Genomic DNA, 21,079 nt, shown 5'->3' on the forward strand with positions numbered 1-21,079 from the left:
CACAGGAGAGAATCTTTCATACATTATCAAGAAGTGAGATAAATATGGAAATTTCTATGGGGCATTGTGTGGTAGAAAGCCTCTTCTGAATGCTGCTGACAGGTCAAAGAGCACTGACAACAATGGTGATTTTCTGAGGGTGAAAGTGACATCAGGAGGAGGCTATGTGGCCTTGATTCAGTTTTGCAATATGTTTCACTGGAGGAGGTCATCATCACTCTGCGTGTTTTTTTTTTTTTTTTTTTTAACAATATTTTATTGAGTTTTTGGTGAAAGTTTACATAGCAAGCTAGGTTCCCATTTGATAATTTCTGCACAATTTGTTCAGTGACATTAATTACATTTATCACAATGTGTCAACATTCTCTTTGAGTTCGATTTGTTCCCTTTCTAGTACTCTAATTTCCCTGCTCCCTTATTTTCTCATCTTTATTTTTGAGTAATTGTTGACCTTTTGCTTTTTAAGTAGAGCTCCTGATTTTAGGGGTCAATCCCATTGCCATCGAGTTGGTTCTGACTCATAGTGATCCCATAGTTTCCAAGGCTATAAATCTTTACAGAAGCAGATTGCCACATCTTTCTCCTATGGAGCCTCTGGTAGGTTTGAACTGGTGACCTTTTGGTTAGCAGAGAAATGATCTTACAGGTAGTTTCCTTTATTTTGTGTGCTACTTTGCCATTTCTCTAAAAGGTGATCTCAGGGGGTAGTATCAGTTCTAGGTTTAAAAGAGTATCTCAGGGTGATAGTTTCAAGGAGTCCTCTCTTCTCCATTGTTCTGGTTTTTTTTTTTTAAGAATTTGAGTTCCGCTCCATATTTTTTTCCCATTCTATCAGGGACCATCTATTGTGACTCTGGTTCGAACAGTCAGTAGTGGTAGCTGTACAATAGAATAAAACACTGGTCCTGCACCATTCTCAAAATTCTTATGTTTGAACCCATTGCTGCAGCTACTGTGTCAATCCATATCCTTGAGGGTCTTCCTCTTTTTTTGCTGACCCTCTGCTTTACAAAGCATGATGTACTTCTCCAGGCACTGGTCCCTCCTGATAACATATCCAAAGTACGTGAGATGAAGTGTCGCCATCCTTGTTTCCAAGGAGCATTCTGGCCATACTTTTTCCAAGACAGGTTTGTTCGTTTTTCTGGCAGTCCACGGTGTATTCAATATTCTTGACCAAAGCCATAATTCAAAGGCATTGATTCTCCTTCTATATTCTTTATTTATTGTCCAGCTTTCGTATGCATATGAGGCAATTGAAAATACCATGGCTTGGGGACAGGCCTGCCTTAGTCCTCAAAGTAACATCTTTACTTTTTGACACTTCCCTTAGGCATGTGTTACTCAAAGTGTGGTCCACTGGCTGGCTTTATAGCCAGTCCTTGACAAGATAAATACAGAGATAGAGTAAGAATTTACAAGTTCCACTGGTAATTTGGCACAGAAATTTTCTGTCTGCTGAATTTCATAATAAATAATTTGGGATTTTATTTTGTCTTTTTTATATTTCATTTTTTAGTAATATAGTTTTATTTTACAAAATAACCAGTTCACAATGGATTAAAAAATTAAAAAACAACCCAAAAACCTAGTGCTTTAATACAGACAGTTTGAGAAGCATTGCACTAGACCAGAATGACCCTGGTAGGACTTTTGACAAGGGAGATATGCTATCAACACTGAAAACATTGTCATTTTATTTTAATGCTGTCTGTGTTGTGCTTTGTGGTTTCAATGTCTTTAACTCATTCGAAATTTCCAATAACAATATTGGCAAATAGTAAGAGCTCTGGAGCCTATTCAGTTTGGCTCAATACTATTTGTGCAATGTTGATCAAATGGCTTAACTCTTCAAGCTTCAGTTTCTTCATCTGTAAAACGGGAATAAAAATACTTACCTCATAAAGGTGCTTTTCTGGTTAAATGAAACAGTGTATGTTAAAGCATTAGGATAGTATCTGGAACATACATTGTAAATGCAGTAAATGATGGATGTTAACAAACTGCAGTAAGCACTATTATAAAATGTAGATTGTACTCATGAGAAAAGTGCAGATCACTATAAGATGGTTATAATTATTCATCACACATTTAAGCAACATCAAGTGCAAGGCCCTTTGATGAATACTAGGATATAATCTTTGTCCTCCAGTAGTTAAGAATCTAGCACAGAGTATTAATGCACAAAAGATATGTGTGGAGTAAGATGAGGGTCATAATAAAAGAGGAAAAAAAATATATCTGACTGAAGGAATCAAGAAAAATGTTAAGGACAGCAGTTTGAGATGAACCTTAAAGGGTGGATGAATTTGCAGAATTTTGGGTCAAATATGACGTTAAAACAACAACAACAAAATCCAAACTCGTTGCCGGCGATTCGATTCTGACTCACAGCAACCCTACAGGGCAGAGTAGAACTGTCTCATAGAGTTTCCATGGAGCAGTTGGTAGATTCGAACTGCTGAACTTTTGGTTAGCAGACGAGCTCTTAACCATTGTGCCATCAGGGCTCCAAATATGTCATAAGGACGTTTCAAATGGTCACGATATGTTGCTCTAATATTAATCAGATATTAAATAAAATGTTCAATTTGACCCCAATATATACAATGTGACTCCCCTAATTTTTAAGTTGAGCCTGTGTGGCGCAAATGATTTGGGATCCGCTGCTAACCTAAAGTTTGGCTCTTCGGACCCGCCCAGCAGCTTCTTGGAAGAATGGCCAGTGAACTGCTTCTGTAAAGATTACAGCCAAGAAAACCCTATGGAGCAGTTCTACACAGTGGCTTGTGGATGGGTCGCCATGAGTTGGGGGCCAACTTGATGGCAGCTAACAACAACCATCATTTTTATTAAAATGTGTATATAGATAAAAGCTTCTTAAAATTATATATATAGATAAAAGTCTAGATGGAGATGTTAAGAAATTATTTCTTGGTGGTGAGATTGTGGGAAACAATTATTTTATCTTCTTTTTTTATTTTTTGATATTTAAAATTATATATGTGTATACATTAAAAGATTAGTTTTATAATTAGACAAAACTTTTTTTTAAGGGACAAACTAAAAGTTGCTGATTTAAGTGTAGATTGGTACAACCTTTTAAATATCATTTTGGAAGTTTCTATCAGTAACTATAAAAGTGTTGATACTCTGTCATCTAGTAATTCCATTTTAAACCCTGGTGGCACAGTGGTTAAGAGCTACAGTTACTAACCAAAAGGTGGGAAGTTCAAATCCACCAAGCGCTCCCCGGAAACCCTATGGGGCAGTTCTACTCTGTCCTTTAGGGTCGCTATGAGTCGGAATTGACTTCACCGCAAGGGGTTTGTTTTTCTTTTGTGTCTGTAAAACCTACAGATGAAGATGTTCTATGATTTCTTTATAATGGCAAAAAGGAGATATGCCCAAGAATATGGAATTGATTCCGTAAATTCCGTATGTCCACTCAATATAATTTTATATTAAAATTATAAAATTAATTTTCAAATTAATTATAAATCATTAAAGTGGTCATGAAGCTTATGTAGAATTACGAAAAACGCTTCTAAAGTGAAAAAATGATATCCACAATTTTGTGCACATTGTGATTACAACGTTGTAAAATAAATATGTATGGGGGGAAAAGTTCTGAAAGAATACACAGCAAAATGCTAAGTGACTGTCTTGGGATGGAAAATTTTTCTTTAGTGTCCTCTTTTTCAATGTGGCTAAAATTTTACCATGAACACAATTAAAAAGGGATGTAAAGGTTCATCATTGGTGTCCTGTTTTGAAGATAAAGTATTAAAAACCTTTTCTATTTTCATGATTAACAATTCCTTAAATTCTACCGACTTTACAGATTGAGGCTGTCAACATTAAAGTTTGTCTACTACCTTCTGTTAGGTATTCCTATCATGATTTGCACAGAAGAGAATGACAAAGTTTTCTCCCAGCTCCTTCAATATACAAAAGGGGACTTTGAAGCCCAGCCTTTCAAGCAGAACCAAGCCTTCCAGGGTGCCTAATATCACTTAGAGTTACAGATCCACCCATGAATATTTATAAACTTGTCATGTTACTGACTGAACGTTGGAGTTGCTACCACTCGGCTAGCCTGAGTTTGGTTCCTTGCCCTACAGGTTTTGCACGAGCTTTCACTCTTCTCCACCACTTGGGGGCCCGCAGCCCCTAGGGCTGCAGATGCTCCACCCTGTTCTCCCTTTTCAAGTCCTCCCTTCTTTCCTCTCCCAGCTCCCAAAGTACCGCAGGATGCCCGGCAGGGGGCGCCGCGACACCCCTGGCTCTGAGGCCCCTCCCCCAGCCAGCCGTCGATTGGGCCGGCGCGTGACGTCACGCAGTTTTAGCCAAACAAATGGGTTTCGGGGCGAGCGTTGGGCTCCGCCGCGCCGCGCTGGGCGCACGGTCCGCCTCTGCGGTGGGGAGCGATCCAGGCCTCCCGCCGCCGCCGCCGCCGCCGACGCATCGGGGTGGTGCAGACCCGGGCCAGGACCCGGTCGGGGCAGGAGCGCAGGTGGGTCGGGGCTGGGGTGAGGCGTGGCGCCAGGGAAGCGCGGTCGGGGTCCGGCGGCGGCCACCGTGGCCGCTCCCCGCCCCCTCCCGCCGCCCGCCTGCGCTCCCGGGGCGCGGGTCGGGTGGGGGCAGGGGCGCCGCCCGTCGGTTCCGAGCTCGCGGCGCGCCCGGCGCGTCTTGGCAGGGAGCCGGCGGGTGCGGGCGGCCGGCGTCTCCTCCCGGGTTGGCCCTCCGGCTTGTGCACGGGCGGGCGCTGAGCTGCCCCGCGGGCCACGGAGGGTCAGGCCGGCAGGCGGGAGGGAGCGAGGTCCCCGGTTGGAACTGAAGCTGAGGAGAGCTCGGATAGGCCGTGAGGAGGCACGGGACTGGCTCGCCCACCTCCGGGACCGGCGGCCGGTGAGGAGATCGGGCCCTGCCTGGGGGTCGCCTCGCTCCAGGCGCGTCCGCCCGGGTTCGAGCACCTTGTCCTTCCCTGTCCCGGCGCAGGTGAGCTGGCGCCTGTCCTTAACCTTCCTCGGGTCGGTGCATAGGCAAGGCTCGGATGCTCTCCTCGGCTCGGGGCGGGCGCAGGTCGACCGCAGGTCGGCCCCAGTCCGCGATGAAGTCATAGTGCTGTGGGTCCTCGTGTCTGTGACGTCAGGGGCTTCCAGGAGGTGGGCCGTGATGTCACTGCAGGGCCCGGGTGGGCACCTCGGGAACCTTGGCGTGCGGAAAGGCCAGGAGGATTTGGAGGGGAGAAAAAGGAAGTTTAGTCTTCCATCAGTGCCTGGAATCTCCGCGGATTTGAATCGAAAGTTGTTCGAGATCGGCACTTCATAATTGAAATGTAATTAATAGTCAAATTCTTTAACTGAATTTCAAACAAGCATTAATACAGCTCAATATGACATTTGATTTAGAAAAATCTAAATCAGGGTGGGAGTGTTTTTTGGGGGTTTTGGATGTTTAATGTAAACCATTCAGGAAGCTAAACTCATAGTTTGATGATTTGTGATCAGACTTGCTGAAAGAATAGAACCAGTTTGAGTGCTCATTATTCCGTTTACCTCATTCTTTTTTTCCTAGACTATTTTGAGAACATTTCTCTGCTTGTTAGCGTTTTTGTTAGCAAATGGATCTTAATGAACCTTAAGAGGGAGAGCCGATCTTAAATGAACTTCCTATTGTAAAGCCAAAAACAAAACAAAACAAAAGCCAAACAAACCCACCGGGCAGTCAGTTCCGACTCATAACAATCCTGTAAGACCGAGTAGAGAGTAGAACTGCCCGTAGGCTTTCCAAGGCAGTAAACCTTTCCAGAAGCAGACTGGCACATCTTTCTCCCACGGAGTTGCTGTTGGGTGTGAACCGCCGACCTTTTGCTTAGCAGCCCAGTGCTTAACCACTGTGCCATCAGAGCTCCTTCTTATTTTAAAGGGAGGTTGAATTAATCCAACATTCCTCAGAAATAATAATTACCGGAGAATCTAATTTATCCAGGTTGACCCTGTCTCTTCCCATCCTATCATGAATAATTGAAGGTTTCCTTTGGTTATAGCTCAGCGGCAAGCCTTTTTCTTGCTTTCTTACTAAGACTGGGCTGTATGTAACTTAATATAACAACATAGCTCAGGACTGCATGTCTAGACAGGTAACTAAAACTTTGTCTGTAATGCTTTCAAATATGAAACTACAGAATTAAAAAAAAAAAGTGCTTTGTCTATATGAGTATTGTTTTTCTTCCAAAGTTTTCAAAAGAGATCAGACTGGAAGAGACACCAGGGGCTTACTGTACTGACCCTCTTCAGGTATTCCAGTATATCAATACTTTTGCTCTTCATTTCTTTTTCTCTATGGAAACATTTAAATGGAATCTAGTTCAAAAGCTAGATGGCTTAAAATTGAAGCATAATTACAATCTAGTGTCTTCAGCAGGAAGCTTGGGTAGAAGTCCTCAATACTTTCTCACTGACCTTGACTTCTAATGATAGGGCTTTTTTTTTAAAGTACACTTCTCCGTTTACTCATTAAAAGTGATCGATAAGATCCTGGACTTTGCATCAACACGCAGTTGGAAGTTAAGCTATGCCCATTAACACAGAAAATGAAAGCATAATTTTACCTTTGTTAATTGCTGTTAGATTTGACTAGAAGTTCACAAAACAAGGCTTTCCTGTAAATCTCATTTTGAGCCTCACAGCAACCTTGGGAATTTGACAGCATTGTGTGTATTACCTGAAAGTTATTAATTTTTGTTTTTTAAAAAATTAGGAATTGTATGGTGACAGTGTTGAAAGAAAGCTCTAAAGGTAAAATTTGAGCCTTTGGATCCCTAAAGACTGATAGGTCCTGAAATAGCAAAAACTGTTGATGTTGTGGGTGTAGTAGGCAGCCTACTCATTAAGATGAAGGATACCCAGTAAGATGAAGGATAGTGGCAGTATATTAAGTTAAATTGAAATTGAAGGAGGTACAAAAAGGGCGTTTTCATTTACCAAGCAGCCTTTCTGGGGAAGGCTACATGGCCTTATGTGAATTTTCATATTAAATGTGGTAGTGCAAATGGAAAGGGGTAAAAGTCAAACTAAATGTGAGTTGCAAGATAAAAGATGATAATAAAATAGCTCTTTGTAGTGCATTTTTTCCCCTCTATTTTGATTAGTGGAGCCCTGGTGGCATACTTGTTAAGAGCACAGTTGCTAACCAAATGGTTGGCAGTTCAAATCCACCAGCCGCTCCTTGGAAACCCTATGGGGCAGTTCTCCTCTGTCCTGTAGGGTCATTATGAGTTGGAATCAACTTGAGGACAATGGTTTTTTTTTTTTTTTTTTTGTAAATTTTGATTAGCAGTTATAAAGAGTATTTCCCCCCACCCCTGCCCCGTGGAAGAGGAGATACCAGGTGGAGAAAAAATTCGTATTCTGATAATGTGACTGAGGAACAACAATTCAAGTATTAAAAAAAACAACTTTTGTGTATAGTTATATAACTATTTAGCAAGCCATAACTCTTTTGAAACATTTTTACAGTCTGTTTTCTACTTCTGGCAGGATGTTTTTCATCCATGCCTTGTAGTTTTGGGTTTAGGAAGCAGCTTTTACTTCTTAAAAATGGTTTTATGAAATTTGTTTGAGATAGACTTTACTGTTTTTTAAACATTTTGTCATTTTATTCAGATATAAAATTTGAAGGGACTAAATCAACCAGTCATTAGTGGTATGGTACCTTTCTCAAAGACAAAAGCAAATGTCATGAAAAATGAGAATGCTATATTTTAGAAATTCTTTAGGATATGCTTATTGAATCAGTTATTCTATTGACATAGTATACCTAGAATTTAAATTATTGTAAGTTTTTTTTAGTTTAAATTTGTGCTCAGCTGGTTTAATTGGGACGGTTTTTGATATTCTGGTGAACATTAATCTTGTTTTAGTACTTGTTAGGGAAAGAGCATACTTATCTTTAAAGACATCTTTTAGTGTTATCTTCCAAAATTTGCAGCTGTTTAGAACCAGATACTTGGGGAAGCTACTATGGTTATAATGAATGCCTTCCTTGTTAGGTCATGTGTAACAAAGGCAAAATTCAGCAAGTCATAATCTGCAGTACTTTGGAAGCAACAACAACAAAAAAGAACAGATTAACTCCAAACGTATTTAGGTCATCTGGAAGTTGAATTCCTGTCAATTCCTATCTTTGCATAGTTTATCTCCTCCCCTCTAGTTCATGGTTATGATATTTTGAAGCTGATGGACATACTGCATAGGCATTTCTTGGTGTTAAAGGAACCTATCAACCTTTCGTTTCCAACTTCATCTTCTAGTTAGCTCTCTGCAGAACAGTCTTCAGAACTTCCCTTCTGAAACATTAAACTTCAGAACCCCTGTATGTACATTTCCTACCCTCAGCACACCAAACCAAAAAACCCGTTGCCGTCGAGTCGATTCCAACTCATAGCGGCCCTACAGGACAGAGTAGAACTGCCCCATAGGGTTTCCAGGGAGCACCTGGTGGATTTGAACTGCTGACCTTTTGGTTAGCAGCCATAGCACTTAATCACTACACCACCAGGGTTTCCCCCTCAGCACAAGATAGGTGTAAATATGAAACTCGTTAAGCCTTATGGTTGGTGGTGATGGTTGCCTTTGAGTTGATTCTGACCCATGTATGGAGAGAAGAACTGTGCTCCATATGGTTTTCAAGGCTGGGACCTTTTGGAAGCAGATTGCTAGGCCTGTCCTCTGGGTGCCTTTGGGTGGGTTTGAACTGCCAACCTTTTGGCTAGTAGTCAAGTGCACAACCATTTGTACTATCCAGAGACCCAAGTGCTGTGTAAGTGTGGTTATTACATTATTATCTGGCATGAGTTCCTTGATATAAACTCTTCATTTATTCACCATTCATCCAACAAACATTTTTTGAGCATCTCTGCGCCAGATGGAAACCCTGGTGGTGTAGTGGTTAAGAGCTACGGCAGCTAACAAAAAGGTCGGCAGTTCGAATGCACCAGGTGCTGCTTGGAAACCGTATGGGGCGGTCCTGCTCTGTCCTATAGGGTCACTATGAGTTGGAATTGACTCGAAGGCAGTGGGTTTGGTTTTTTGGTCCCAGATACTCAGCTAGGGACTTTGACACGTGGATGAATTACCCTTCTTGCAAGGACCCTTAAGAGCTCTCGTAGCACAGTGATTAAGTGCTTGGCTGCTAACCGAAAGGTTAGTGGTTCAAACCCACCAGCTGCTCTGTGGGGAAAAAGATATGGCAGCCCACTTCCATAAAGATTACAGCCTTGGAAACCTTATGGGGCAGCTGTACTCTGTGCTAGAGGGTCGCTGTGAGAATTGATGGCAACTGTCAAGGATCCTTGACTTTTGTTTTAATATTCCCTTGCAATGAAGGGCCTTGGGTCTGAGGGGCCAGAATTGGGCCAAGAGGATGACCCATTTATATTATACCAGATTGGCCAGAGGTCTCATCTAAAGGTTAGCTCAAGGAGGTGTTAGAAACTCAGGTAAAAAGAATGGGGAGTAGATTGTCAGAGCTCCAGACAGATAAAGGGTCTAGAGCCCAGGGGCTTCGATTGTCCTAGAATGAATGGAGCTTAGTGAGCTAATGCTTTCTTTGAGGCAGGACCAAGTGCTCAAGGCCAGAGCTAGTCTGTGTAGGCAGTCTAAAATTAGAGGTAGAGACGAGTGACAGTCTAAACATCTGTCCTCTTCTTTCCACTCTCAGAGGCATGTATGTACCTTCTTTTTCTTCTCTGAAGTCAACCCCTTGTCCTCAGTTAACAATCTGAATCCACTCTCTCCAGGACTCCTCCTGCCTGTTGGCCCTCTCTCCTTCCTAGTCCCTCATCTGCTGCCTGCCTTTTCCTTTCAGGCAGATTTACGTATTTTATGTTTTGAAGGAAGTGTTCCTTTGAATCTTCTGAAATACATGAGCCTTTCACAGCCTTCATTTCTAATCATTGTTTCTTTCTTTCCCTAACATTTTCTTGTGAAAAATTTCAAACATACAGAAAAGTTGAAAGAATTGTACGTTGAATACCTATATATCCATCATCTAGATTCTGTTACTACTTTGCTGTATTTGCTTGGCCTGGGGATCTACTTTTGAAAATAAACCATTGGAAACCCCATGAATCACAATGGTCTGATCCACAACCGATCATGAGGATAGTGCAGGACTGGGCAGCTTTTTGTACTGTTGTGTCTGGGGTCGCCGTGAGTCGGGGGCCAACTCCATGGCAGCTAAGCAACAACATTTGCTTTACCACGTATCTGTGCATCCCTGTGGAAACCCTGGTGGCATAGCGGTTAAGAGCTTTGCTGCTAACCAAAAAGTTGGTAGTTCGAATCCAGCAGGCACTCCTTGGAAACTGTATGGGGCAGTTCTCCTCTCTCCTGTAGGGTCGCTATGAATCGGAATTGACTCGATGGCAGTGGGCTTGGTTATTATCCATCCCTGTATCCACTCATCAGTTCATCTTATATTTTTGTCTTATTTCAAAGTAAGTTGGAGACATCATTGTACTTTACCCCCATACACTTTGAGCATGCCTGTCATTAACTAGATTTCAGTAATTGTTTACTTTTTTTTTTTAGGTAAAATTTACATGTATAGATCTTATGTATACTATTCCCTTAGCTTAGACAGGTTCATACATCTGTGTAACGTATACCCCCTGTTGAGTTACAGAACATTACCGTCACCACAGAAGGTTCCTTTGTGTACTTTTTAAGTTAGTTTTTTAGTCTCCTCCAATCTTAATTCCACCAGTTTCTTCTGAAACTCCCTGTTCAAAGGGCCTAATTTGTTGGTAGCACATTTGTTTAACGTTATACTAGGTATTCAGATTCTAAAGAAATGAAGAGCACAGCACCTACCTTCTTTAAGTTTTTAATTTATTTTGGATTATAGCTAGATGTCCAAAGAGAGATGAATAAGTGTTACATGAATTCAGAGGAAACAATTGGTACTGCCAGAGAAAGCCTCCTTGGTGTGGGTGTTGAATTGGGCCTTCAGTAGGATCCAGGTAATTTTTTTGTTGTTTTTAGTCTGTGAGATTAAAAGTTTTGGTGTAAAGGAACAGTGGCAGATACAGATGGTTGCGACCAGATTTTGGAGGGAGTTTGAGTGATATTTTGTTTTTTGAGGAAGGAAGTAATGTGAAAACCAGACCTGCTAGTTAAATCCTTATCCTGTTTGCCATCTTTGGTACTTAGTTATGTAAAATAACTGAGTTCTGTCCTCTTGTGATTCTTTGCCTATCTCTGATTTCTCCTTTTCTTGACTTTATTGGCAATTGTTTATTTTCCAGATCCAAACTATCTAAAGCTCTGTCTTGGCCCTGTTGTTGCTCTCCTCATAATCTGGTCCTCAGCTCTTAGGACTTCTCAGGTGTAATTCTGTCCAGGTCATGCTTAACATCTATCTCTGTAAGCTGTTAACTCCTATTAGGTTTCTAACGGTAGGATGCTAGTATTTGTGTATTCCAGTATACTTCGCACTTATTGGTCAAGAATTTGTAACAAGAGTATTTGCCCTAAGTAGTTGAAGGAAACAGGATTTATTGAAAGAGAAATGAACAGATTAGATTGAATTTCTAGGAAAAAACCCCAGAGCGATACTGCAGAATTTGCATGCTCTTAAGGGGGCTGCTGCCATCACAAGCCCTAGAACCATGTCAAATCAGGAAGCTGCTGCCACCGTGCTTGGCAGAAGTTTGAATCTGCTTGTGCAGAACTATCCTTTCATGTTACTTCTTTTCTGCCCTCTACGTCTCAGTGCAGGTATGACTTCTTGGCCAGACTTAGCTCCTATGAAGCCTTAGCTTTGAAGGAGTCTGGGTATGAGGTTTTTTGTTCTTTAACATCTGTAAAACAGGAAACCTATATATGATGGGATTGGAGTGGGTATTGAGTGAATTAGTCTACAGTATACTCAGTTTGTAAAAAGCTAAACTTTTTCCCAGATTTCCTAAACATGACAAAGTTAAACCTCTTCTAATTTTGATGTTTCTGTGTCGAAAGACATGGGTATTGTTCTAGTTTCCTAAGATGTACTGAAACTACTGAAATCATCTGTATCATTTAGATTATGTTTAACAGAAAACTTAATTCAGATTTCCTGGCTCACAATACTGAAAGCCCTAAAGGTAAGTCTGGGTCCAGTTGTTGTTCTTATGTGACCAGAGCTCATCTTTCTCTTCCTTCCTTTACTTCGTGAACCTGCTTCTGTGGTATTGACCCACTCTTGGGCAGGCCCTCCCTGTGTGGTCACAGCATGGCTGTCAGGCACTCAAACTCTGGGACCTCATGCCATCAAGTCCAGAGGAGGGGAAGGAGATTGCTTCCACAGAAGCTTCAGGACGGGGCTCTTAACCTCTTGCACTCCATAGATTCCCTTTGGCAGTATGAAGCCTATGGGACCCTTTTTCTGAGTAATATTTTAAAATAAAATACACAGAACTGCAAAGAAACTAGCTATGTTAAAATAGTTATGAAAATATTTTAGAAACTGTGATTATAAAGATATTAAAGTACCATTATCAAGATGTGAGATAAAAATGTGAGATAGTAGTGTATGCTTCTTTATTGTAATCAGATATAATGTGGGTCTGATAATTTCCAAGTAGTGATGAGCATTATCACTATTTGGAGGTATCGTAACGAAAGACTATGTAATATGAAAGTATCTGTGATTTCTGTTGGGGAAAAAGTGATAGATACTGCTAATGCTATCATAGTGTGTTGCCTAAATTCACAATAGAAGGAAACGCTAAATTTCAGTTGGAGTTTAGTGAAAGTAAAGATGTAAAAAATTTTTTCCCCGTCCAAGTTTATAGACACCCCAGACTCTATCCATAAACCTCTTGGAGGTCTGTGAACCTCTGATTAGGAACTACTACTAGAGGAGAGTTCGTCTTCCCTGAAACCCAGCAAATGTCTGCTTGTATCTCACTGACTTTGGACTATATTGGTATTTCTGAACCAACTGCTAAACCAAAACCATTCTGGTTGAATGGATTCTGTAGAGTAAAACTGCCCTACAGGGTTTCCAAGGCTGTAAATCTTTACAGAAGCAGACTGCCATATCTTTCTCCTATGGAGCATCTGGTAAGTTGGAACTGCGGACCTTTTGGTTAGCAGCCGAACTGCGCTTAACTATTGCACCACCAGGGCTCTTTGAGCCAACCACTAAGGCCAGAGAAATAGGATATACTAATTGGTTCAGCCAGCCTAGGCCTCCAGCTGACCTCATTCCTACGTAAACAGCGTGATGGGAGAGGAATGGATTCCCAAAGGAATTTCAAGGGCTAGTGGATGCTGAGTAGCAAACAGTGTATGTCCGTTATGTCATCTTTAGTCCATCCCTTCTCTTTCACTTCATAGTCAACCAATCAGATTTTAGTGAATCATTGATTTGGATTTATGTTTTCATGTCCAATCTCTGTGCTGACATCCTGGGCTGAACTAATGGTCTCCAGCGTGGGATAGTCCATTGGGTTACAAAAAATATATATAAGGACTTCTGTTTATTTTTCTCATTCTTTTAACATATGTATATCTTATACTGTATATATATGTATAGTAGTAATTGTTGTTAGGTGCTGTCGAGTTGGTTCCAACTCATAGCAACCCTGTGTACAACAGAATGAAGCACTGCCCGGTCCTGGGCCATGCTCACAATTGTTGCTATGTTTGAGCCCCTTGTTGTAGCTACTGCATCAGTTCCTCTCATTCAGGGTCTTCCTTTTGCTGACCGTCTTCTTTACCAAGCATGATGTCCATCTCCAAGGACTGGTCCCTCCTGATAACGTGTCCAAAGTACGTGAGACGAAGCCTTACCATCCTCTCTTCTGAGGAGCATTCTGCCTGTACTTCTTCCAAGACAGATTTGTTTGTTCTTCTGGCGGTCCATGGTGTCAGTTCTCCTTCTGTCTTTCTTACTCATTGTCCAGCTTTTGCATGCATATGAGGCTATTGAGAATACTGTGGCTTGGGCCAGGTGCACCTTAGTCCTCAAAGTGATCTCTTTACTTTTTAACACTTTAGTGACGTCTTTTGCATCAGATTTACCCAATGCAATATGCCCTGGTGGTGCAGTGGTTAAAGCGCTTGGCTGCTAACCTAAAGGTCACTGGTTTGAACCCACCGGCTTTTGTGGGAGAAAGATATGGCAGTCAGCTTCCGTAAAGATTTCATCCTTGGTGGAAACCCTGTGGGGCAGTTCTGCTGTTCTATAGGGCTGCTATGAGTCCGAACTGACTCAGTGACAATGGGTTACTACAGTGGTACATATATGTAATTTATAAATGTATATGCACATATTAGTGGTTACATGTAAAAAATGCTTTAAATCGTGGGAAAGTCAGAAAATTTGGGATAACTATGTAGAGCAGTAGTGGCCAATAGGAAAATAATGTGAGCCACATATCTAATTTTTCCCACATAATGTTCAGATAGTCCCCGACTTAGGACATACTCGAGTTATGACTGATTGTATTCACAACCATCCTTTATTTTTTTTAACATCTCATTGTTAGAAATATGTACTACATACAGTGTTGTAGCCTGTAAATTGCTGATGTTACCATTCTCAGATGTAATGTTTTCAACCCCCAAAGACAAATAAAGATCAGATTTATAAAGATACTGATAATAAAAGGCAAGGCGTAGTAGTTAAGTGCTACGGCTGCTAACCAAAGGGTCAGCAGTTCAAATCTGCCAGGCGCTCCTTGGAAACTCTATGGGGCAGTTCTACTGTGTCCTATAGGGTTGCTATAAGTCGGAATTGACTCGACGGCACTGGGTTTTTTTTGGTTTAATGATGAAAACTAAAAAAAAAAAAAAAAAAAGGTATTTGACTTAGGTCAGAACTGACTTAACAATGAAATAGTCATCAGAATATACCTGTCATAAGTCGGGGACTGCGTGTAATTAAAACAATTCTAGTTTGTGACATTAAAAAGAAACAGGTGAAATTAATTTTAATAATATGCTATTTAATATAAGATATCCAAAACATCATTTCCCCATATAATCAATATAAAATCGAGGTAGTATGTATATGTTGTTGTTAGGTAGTGTTGAGTTGGTTCTAATTCCTACTAACCCTATGTGCAACAGAAGGAAACACTGCTTGGTCCTGCGCCATCCTCACAATCATTGTTTTGCTGGAGCCCATTGTTGCAGTCACTGTGTCAATCCATCTCCTTGAGGGTCTTCCTCTTTTTTCCTTCTCCAGGAACTGATCCCTCCTGATAACATGTCCAAAGTATGTAAGAGGTAGTCTCGCCATCCGTGCTTCTAAAAAGCATTCTGATTGTACTTCTTCCAAGACAGAAGGTTTATTTGTACTTTGGGAAGACCATGGTATGATCGATATTCTTCGCCAACACTGTAATTCAAAGGTGTCAATTCTTCCTTGTTCTTCCTTATTCATCTTCCAGCTTTCAAATGCATATGAGGTGATGGAAAACACCATGGCTTGGGTCAGATGCACCTTAGTCTTCAAGGTGGCACCTTTGCTTTTTAACACTTAAAGACGTCTTTTCTTGCAGATTTGTCCAATGCAATGTGTCTTGACTTCTTGACAGCTGCTTCCATGGGTATTGATTGTGGATCCAAGTAAAATGAAATCCTTGACAACCTCAGTCCTTTTTCTGTTTATTATGATGCTGCTTATTGCTCCAGTCCTGAGGATTTTGTTTTCTTTATGTTGAGGTGTAATCCATACTGAAGGCTGTAGTCTTTGACCTTCTTCAGTAAGTGCTTCACATCCTCTTCCCTTTCAGCAAGCAAGGTTGTGTCATGTGCATAACAAAGGCTGTTAATGAATCTTCCTTCAATCCTGATGCCCTGTTCTTCATATAGCCCAGGTTCTCGGTTTATTTGCTCAGCATACAGATTCAATAAGTACGGTGAAAGAATACAACTCTGACACACACCTTTCCTGACTTTTAACCACGTAGTATCCGCTTGTTCTGTTTGAATGACTGCTTCTTGGTCTGTGTACAGGTTCTGCATGAGCACAACGAAGTGTTCCGAAATTCCCATTCTTCACAGTGTTATCTGTAATTTGTTATGATTCACACAGTTGAATGCCTTTGCATAGCCAGTAAAACACAGGTAAACATCTTTTTGGTATTCTCTGCTTTCAGCCAGGATCCATCTGACATCAGCAATGGTATCCCTGGTTCCACGTCCTCTTCTGAATCTGGCTTGAATTTCTGACAGTTCCCTTTTGATATATTGCTGCAAGCGCTTTTGAATGATCTTCAGCAAAATTTTACTTCCATGTGATATTAATGATACTGTTCGGTAATTTCTGCCTGCGGTTGGATCACCTTTCTTGGGAATAGGCATAAACGTGGATCTGTTCCAGTAGGTTGGCCAGGTAGCTGTCCTCCAGATTTCTTGGCATAGACGAGTGAGCACTTTCAGTGAGTGCTGCATCTGTTTGTTGAAACATTTGGATTGATATTCCGTCAATTCCTGAAGCCTTGTTTTTGCCAATGCCTTCAGTGCAGCTTGGACTTCTTCCTTCAGTGCCATCGGTTCCTGATTGTACGTTGCCTCCTGATATGGTTGAACCTTCACCAGTTGTTTTTGGTACGGTGACTCTGTGTATTCCTTCCATCTTCTTTTTTTTTGAATAATTTTTATTGTGCTTTAAGTGAAAGTTTGCAAATCAAGTCAGTCTCTCACACAAAAACCCATATACAGCTTGCTACACACTCCCAATTACTCTCCCCCTAATGAGACAGCTTGCTCTCTCCCTCCACTCTCTCTTTTCGTGTCCATTTCCCAGCGTCTAATCCCCTCTACCCTCTCATCTCCCCTCTAGGCGGGAGATGCCAACATAGTCTCAAGTGTCCACCTGATCCAGGAAGCTCACTCCTCACCAACATCCCTATGCAACCGATTGTCCAGTCCAATCCATGTCTGAAGAATAGGCTTCGGGAATGGTTCCTGTCCTGGGCCAGCAGAAGGTCTGGGGGCCGTGACCACAGGGATCCTTTCAGTCTCAGTCAAACGATTAAGTCTGGTCTTATGAGAATTTGAGGTCTGCATCCCATTGCTCTCCTGCTCCCTCAGGGGTTCTCTGTTGTGTTCCCTGTCAAGGCAGTCATCGGTTGTAGCCGGGCACCATCTAGTTCTTCTGGTCTCAGAATGATGTAGTCTCTGGTTCACGTGGCCCTTTCTGCCTCTTGGGCTCATAATCACCTTGTGTCCTTGGTGTTCTTCATTCTCCTTTGATCCAAGTGGGTCGAGACCAATTGATACATCTTAGATGGCTGCTTGCTAGCGTTTAAGACCCCAGACGCCACTCTTCAAAGTGGGATACAGAATGTTTTCTTAATAGATTTTATTATGCTAATTGACTTAGATGTCCCCTGAAACCATGGTCCCCAGACCCCTACCACTGCTATGCTGGCCTTCGAAGCTTTTAGTTTATTCAGGAAATTCTTTGCTTTTGGTTTAGTCCAATTGTGCTGACCTCCCCTGTATTGTGTGCTGTCTTTCCCTTCACCTAAAGTAGTTCTTATCTACTATCTAATTAGTGAATACCCCTCTCCCACCCTCTCTCCCTCTCCCCTCTCGTAACCACGAAAGAATGTCTTCTTCTCCATTTAAACTATTTCTCAAGTTCTTATAATAGTGGTCTTATACAATATTTGTCCTTTTGCAGCTGACTAATTTCACTTAGCATAATGCCTTCCAGGTTCCTCCATGTTATGAAATGTTTCACAGATTCCTCACTGTTCTTTATCGATGCATAGTATTCCATTGTGTGGATATACCATAATTTATCCATTCATCCATTGATGGACACCTTGGATGCTTCCATGTTTTTGCTATTGTAAACAGTGGTGCAATAAACATGGGTGTGCATATATCTGTTCATGTAAAGGCTCTTAGTTCTCTAGGATATATTCCAAGGAGTGGGATTGCTGGATCGTATGGTAGTTCTATTTCTAACTTTTAAAGGAAGCTCCAAATCGATTTCCAAAGTGGTACCATTTGACATTCCCACCAGCAGTGTAGAAGTGTTCAATCTCTCCACAGCCTCTCCAGCATTTATTATTTTCTGTGTTTTGGATTAATGCCAGCCTTGTTGGCGTGAGATGAAATCTCATTGTAGTTTTGATCTGCATTTCTCTAATGGCTAATGATCGTGAACATTTCCTCATATATCTGTTAGCTACCTGAATGTCTTCTTTAGTGAAGTGTCTATTCATATCTTTTGCCCATTTTTTAATTGGGTTATTTGTCTTTTTGCAGTTGAGTTTTTGCAGTATCATGTAGATTTTAGAGATTAGGCGCTGATCAGAAATGTCGTAGCTAAAAACATTTTCCCAGTCTGTAGGTGGTCTTTTTACTCTTTTGGTGAAGTCTTTGGATGAGCATAAGTGTTTGATTTTTAGGAGCTCCCAGTTATCTAGTTTTTCTTCTATGTTCTTTATAATGTTTTCTATACTATTTATGCCATGTATTAGGGCTCCTAACGTTATCCCTATTTTTTTCTTCCATGATCTTTATCATTTTAGATTTTATATTTAGGTCTTTGATCCATTTTGAGTTAGTTTTTGTACATGGAATGAGGTATGGGCCTTGTTTCATTTTTTTGCAGATGGATATCCAGTTATGCCAGCACCATTTGTTAAAAGACTGTCTTTCCCCCATTTAACTGTTTTGGGGCCTTTGTCAAATATCAACTGGTCATATGTGGATGGATTTATGTCTGGATTCTCAGTTCTGTTCCATTGGTCCATGTATCTGTTGTTGTACCAGTACCAGGCTGTTTTGACTACTGTGGCAGTATAATAGGTTCTAAAATCAGGTAAAGTAAGGCCTCCCACTTTGTTCTCTTCCATCTTCTTTTGATGCTTCCTGTGTTGTAGAATCCTTCAGTATTGCAACTGGAGGCTTGATTTTTTTCTTCAGTTCTTTCATCTTGAGAAATGCCAAGCATGTGCTTTCCTTTTGGTTTTCTATCTCCAGGTATAATGACACATCATTATAATAGTTTACTTTGTCTTTTCAAACCGCCCTTTAAAATCTTCTTTCTGTTCAGTTCTTTTACTTCATCATTTTTTCCTTTTGCTTTAGCTACTGGACTGTCCAGAGCAAAGCTTCAGAGTCTCTCGTGATGTATGTATGTAAATATATATGTGTGTGTATATATATGTATATATATATATTTGTTTTCTTTTGAAACCCAGTGTGTATTCTACACTTAAATAACATCTCAGCTCAGACTAATGATGTATTAGGTACAGCTACATGTGGCTAAGTAGCTGCTGTTTTGAACAGCAAGATCTAGACCAATGATGAGTCTGCATTTAGATTCCTGTAATTACCTCTGTGATGGTTTTTCTAATTCCAGTATTTGTTCCCTTTAGTCTTTTTGTACACAGTTGCTGGCTTAATTTGGCTAGAATTCCACTGGGACAATGTTACTTTCCTGCAGAGAACCCATTATAGGTTTCTGTGGCATCATGTTTAAAAGTAGCTGTAGCTTTTAAAGACTTTCCATAAGATGGTCCCATCCTTCCTCTCCTTTCTTTGAAATGACCTACAATAAACCTGTTGCTCAGTTAGGAAGTTTCCTCAGCCTTGTCTCCCCCTTTCCATTTCTCCAAATATAGTCATCCATTATAAGAAGCCTGTTCCCATAAAACTTCCTTGGACTCTCCAATCTCTCTGTAATCTTCCCATTTTCCGGACTCCCACGATGTTTATTTTGAGTACTTAGCCACTTGGCCCATTAGCATGTTATTATATACTGTTGGTATTGCTCACTAATTGTTTCCTGTGTATCACTTTTATCTCTCCTACTAAATTCTAATCTTCATATCTTATGTCCTCAAATTGTAGACACATAATTGAAAGCTTAGCTTTTTCCATATCTTTAAGGACTTAGCTGGGCTATTTAAATAAATTTGTAGCTTTAAATTTTTTTGAAGTTCTGTTTTCTCGTCTGCAGGTTAACTTAGACAACTTTTAGGCAGATTCACTTGCAAGAGTTGTGTATCAAAGTGCTCATTTGCATCTTGAAAATTAAAAAATGTGTATTTAATCTTATTTATGAAGTAGTCCATTTGAAGCTGTAAATTCACTTCTGGAACTGCAGTAGGGAAATTTCATTAGCTGGAGTTTCTCAAGGTGAAATTTGAGTTCGATAAGGAAGTCTTAAAGGATACATTTGCCCTATTGTCCAGGAACCAGGAGAGGCGAACTTGTTTCCAAAGTAGGGCAAGAGATTTTATTTCAGGCTCAGCCATCAGGTTTATTCTCTGGAGGTTCTTAGTACCTTTTACACACCAGTCCCTTTAGCCTTAGGGGACAGATTTCTCTAGTTCAGGCCATCTTCATTCCTGGGTGATAACTCTGCCATCATCACAATATTTTAGCTCATTTTCAGTCATAGAAAGAGGGCTGGAAATGGACCCTGAAAATAAGTTCAAAGAGAGTCGTATCGCCATGACTTATGCTTCAGGATTCTTTCTCTAGACCTTTTTTTGGCCTATGTTTTAATTAACCTGTTACATGATTAGCTTGATAAAATAGAGTTACACATCAACATTTTTAACTTGTGGAATTTCAAGGCCTGCGTATTCATTATTCATTTACAAAAAAAAAAAAAAAGTACAGTATATTTTATGTCAGGCTTTATGCTAAGTGTACTGGTTCACTTCTATCACTTTTTCTCCTAGAACTGTTTTACATATCTTACTTATATTCTTCGGCAAGTGAAACGATCTTTGAGAACTTTATTCTTTTATCTTTATTGTTATGGTTTATTTTTTATACTTGTGGGTATTTTCCTTCCTTCTTGGCAAATGTCATTAGTAAAATTGATTATTGTTGTTTTTAGGTGCCGTTGAGTCAGTTCCCACTCACAGCGACACTGTGCACAACAGAATGAAACACTGCCTGGTCCTGCGCCATCCTCACAATTGTTGTTATGTTTGAGCCTATTGTTGCAGCCATTGTGTCAGTCCATCTTGTTGAGGGTCTTCCTCTTTTTCACTGACCCTCTCACTTTACCAAGCCATGATGTCCTTCTCCAGGAA

General features: G+C 40.8%; 1 protein-coding gene across 2 annotated transcripts in view; it reads left to right on the forward strand.

The window, feature by feature from the left end:
* Positions 1–4,374: 4,374 nt before the first annotated feature.
* The window catches only part of FBXO34 (F-box protein 34), a 102,318-nt gene continuing 85,613 nt past the window's right edge, over positions 4,375–21,079 (forward strand). The window contains exon 1 of one of the 2 annotated variants that reach the window (XM_049899273.1): positions 4,375–4,516. The gene's annotated coding sequence lies outside the window, so the exon portion shown is untranslated. Of the gene's footprint in view, positions 4,517–4,558; positions 5,002–21,079 lie in introns of those variants that run through there. The other variant, XM_049899275.1, reaches the window with a different exon arrangement.

The sequence above is a fragment of the Elephas maximus genome, chromosome 10, assembly GCF_024166365.1.
Source record: "Elephas maximus indicus isolate mEleMax1 chromosome 10, mEleMax1 primary haplotype, whole genome shotgun sequence".
Classification (NCBI taxonomy): Eukaryota; Metazoa; Chordata; class Mammalia; order Proboscidea; family Elephantidae; genus Elephas; species Elephas maximus.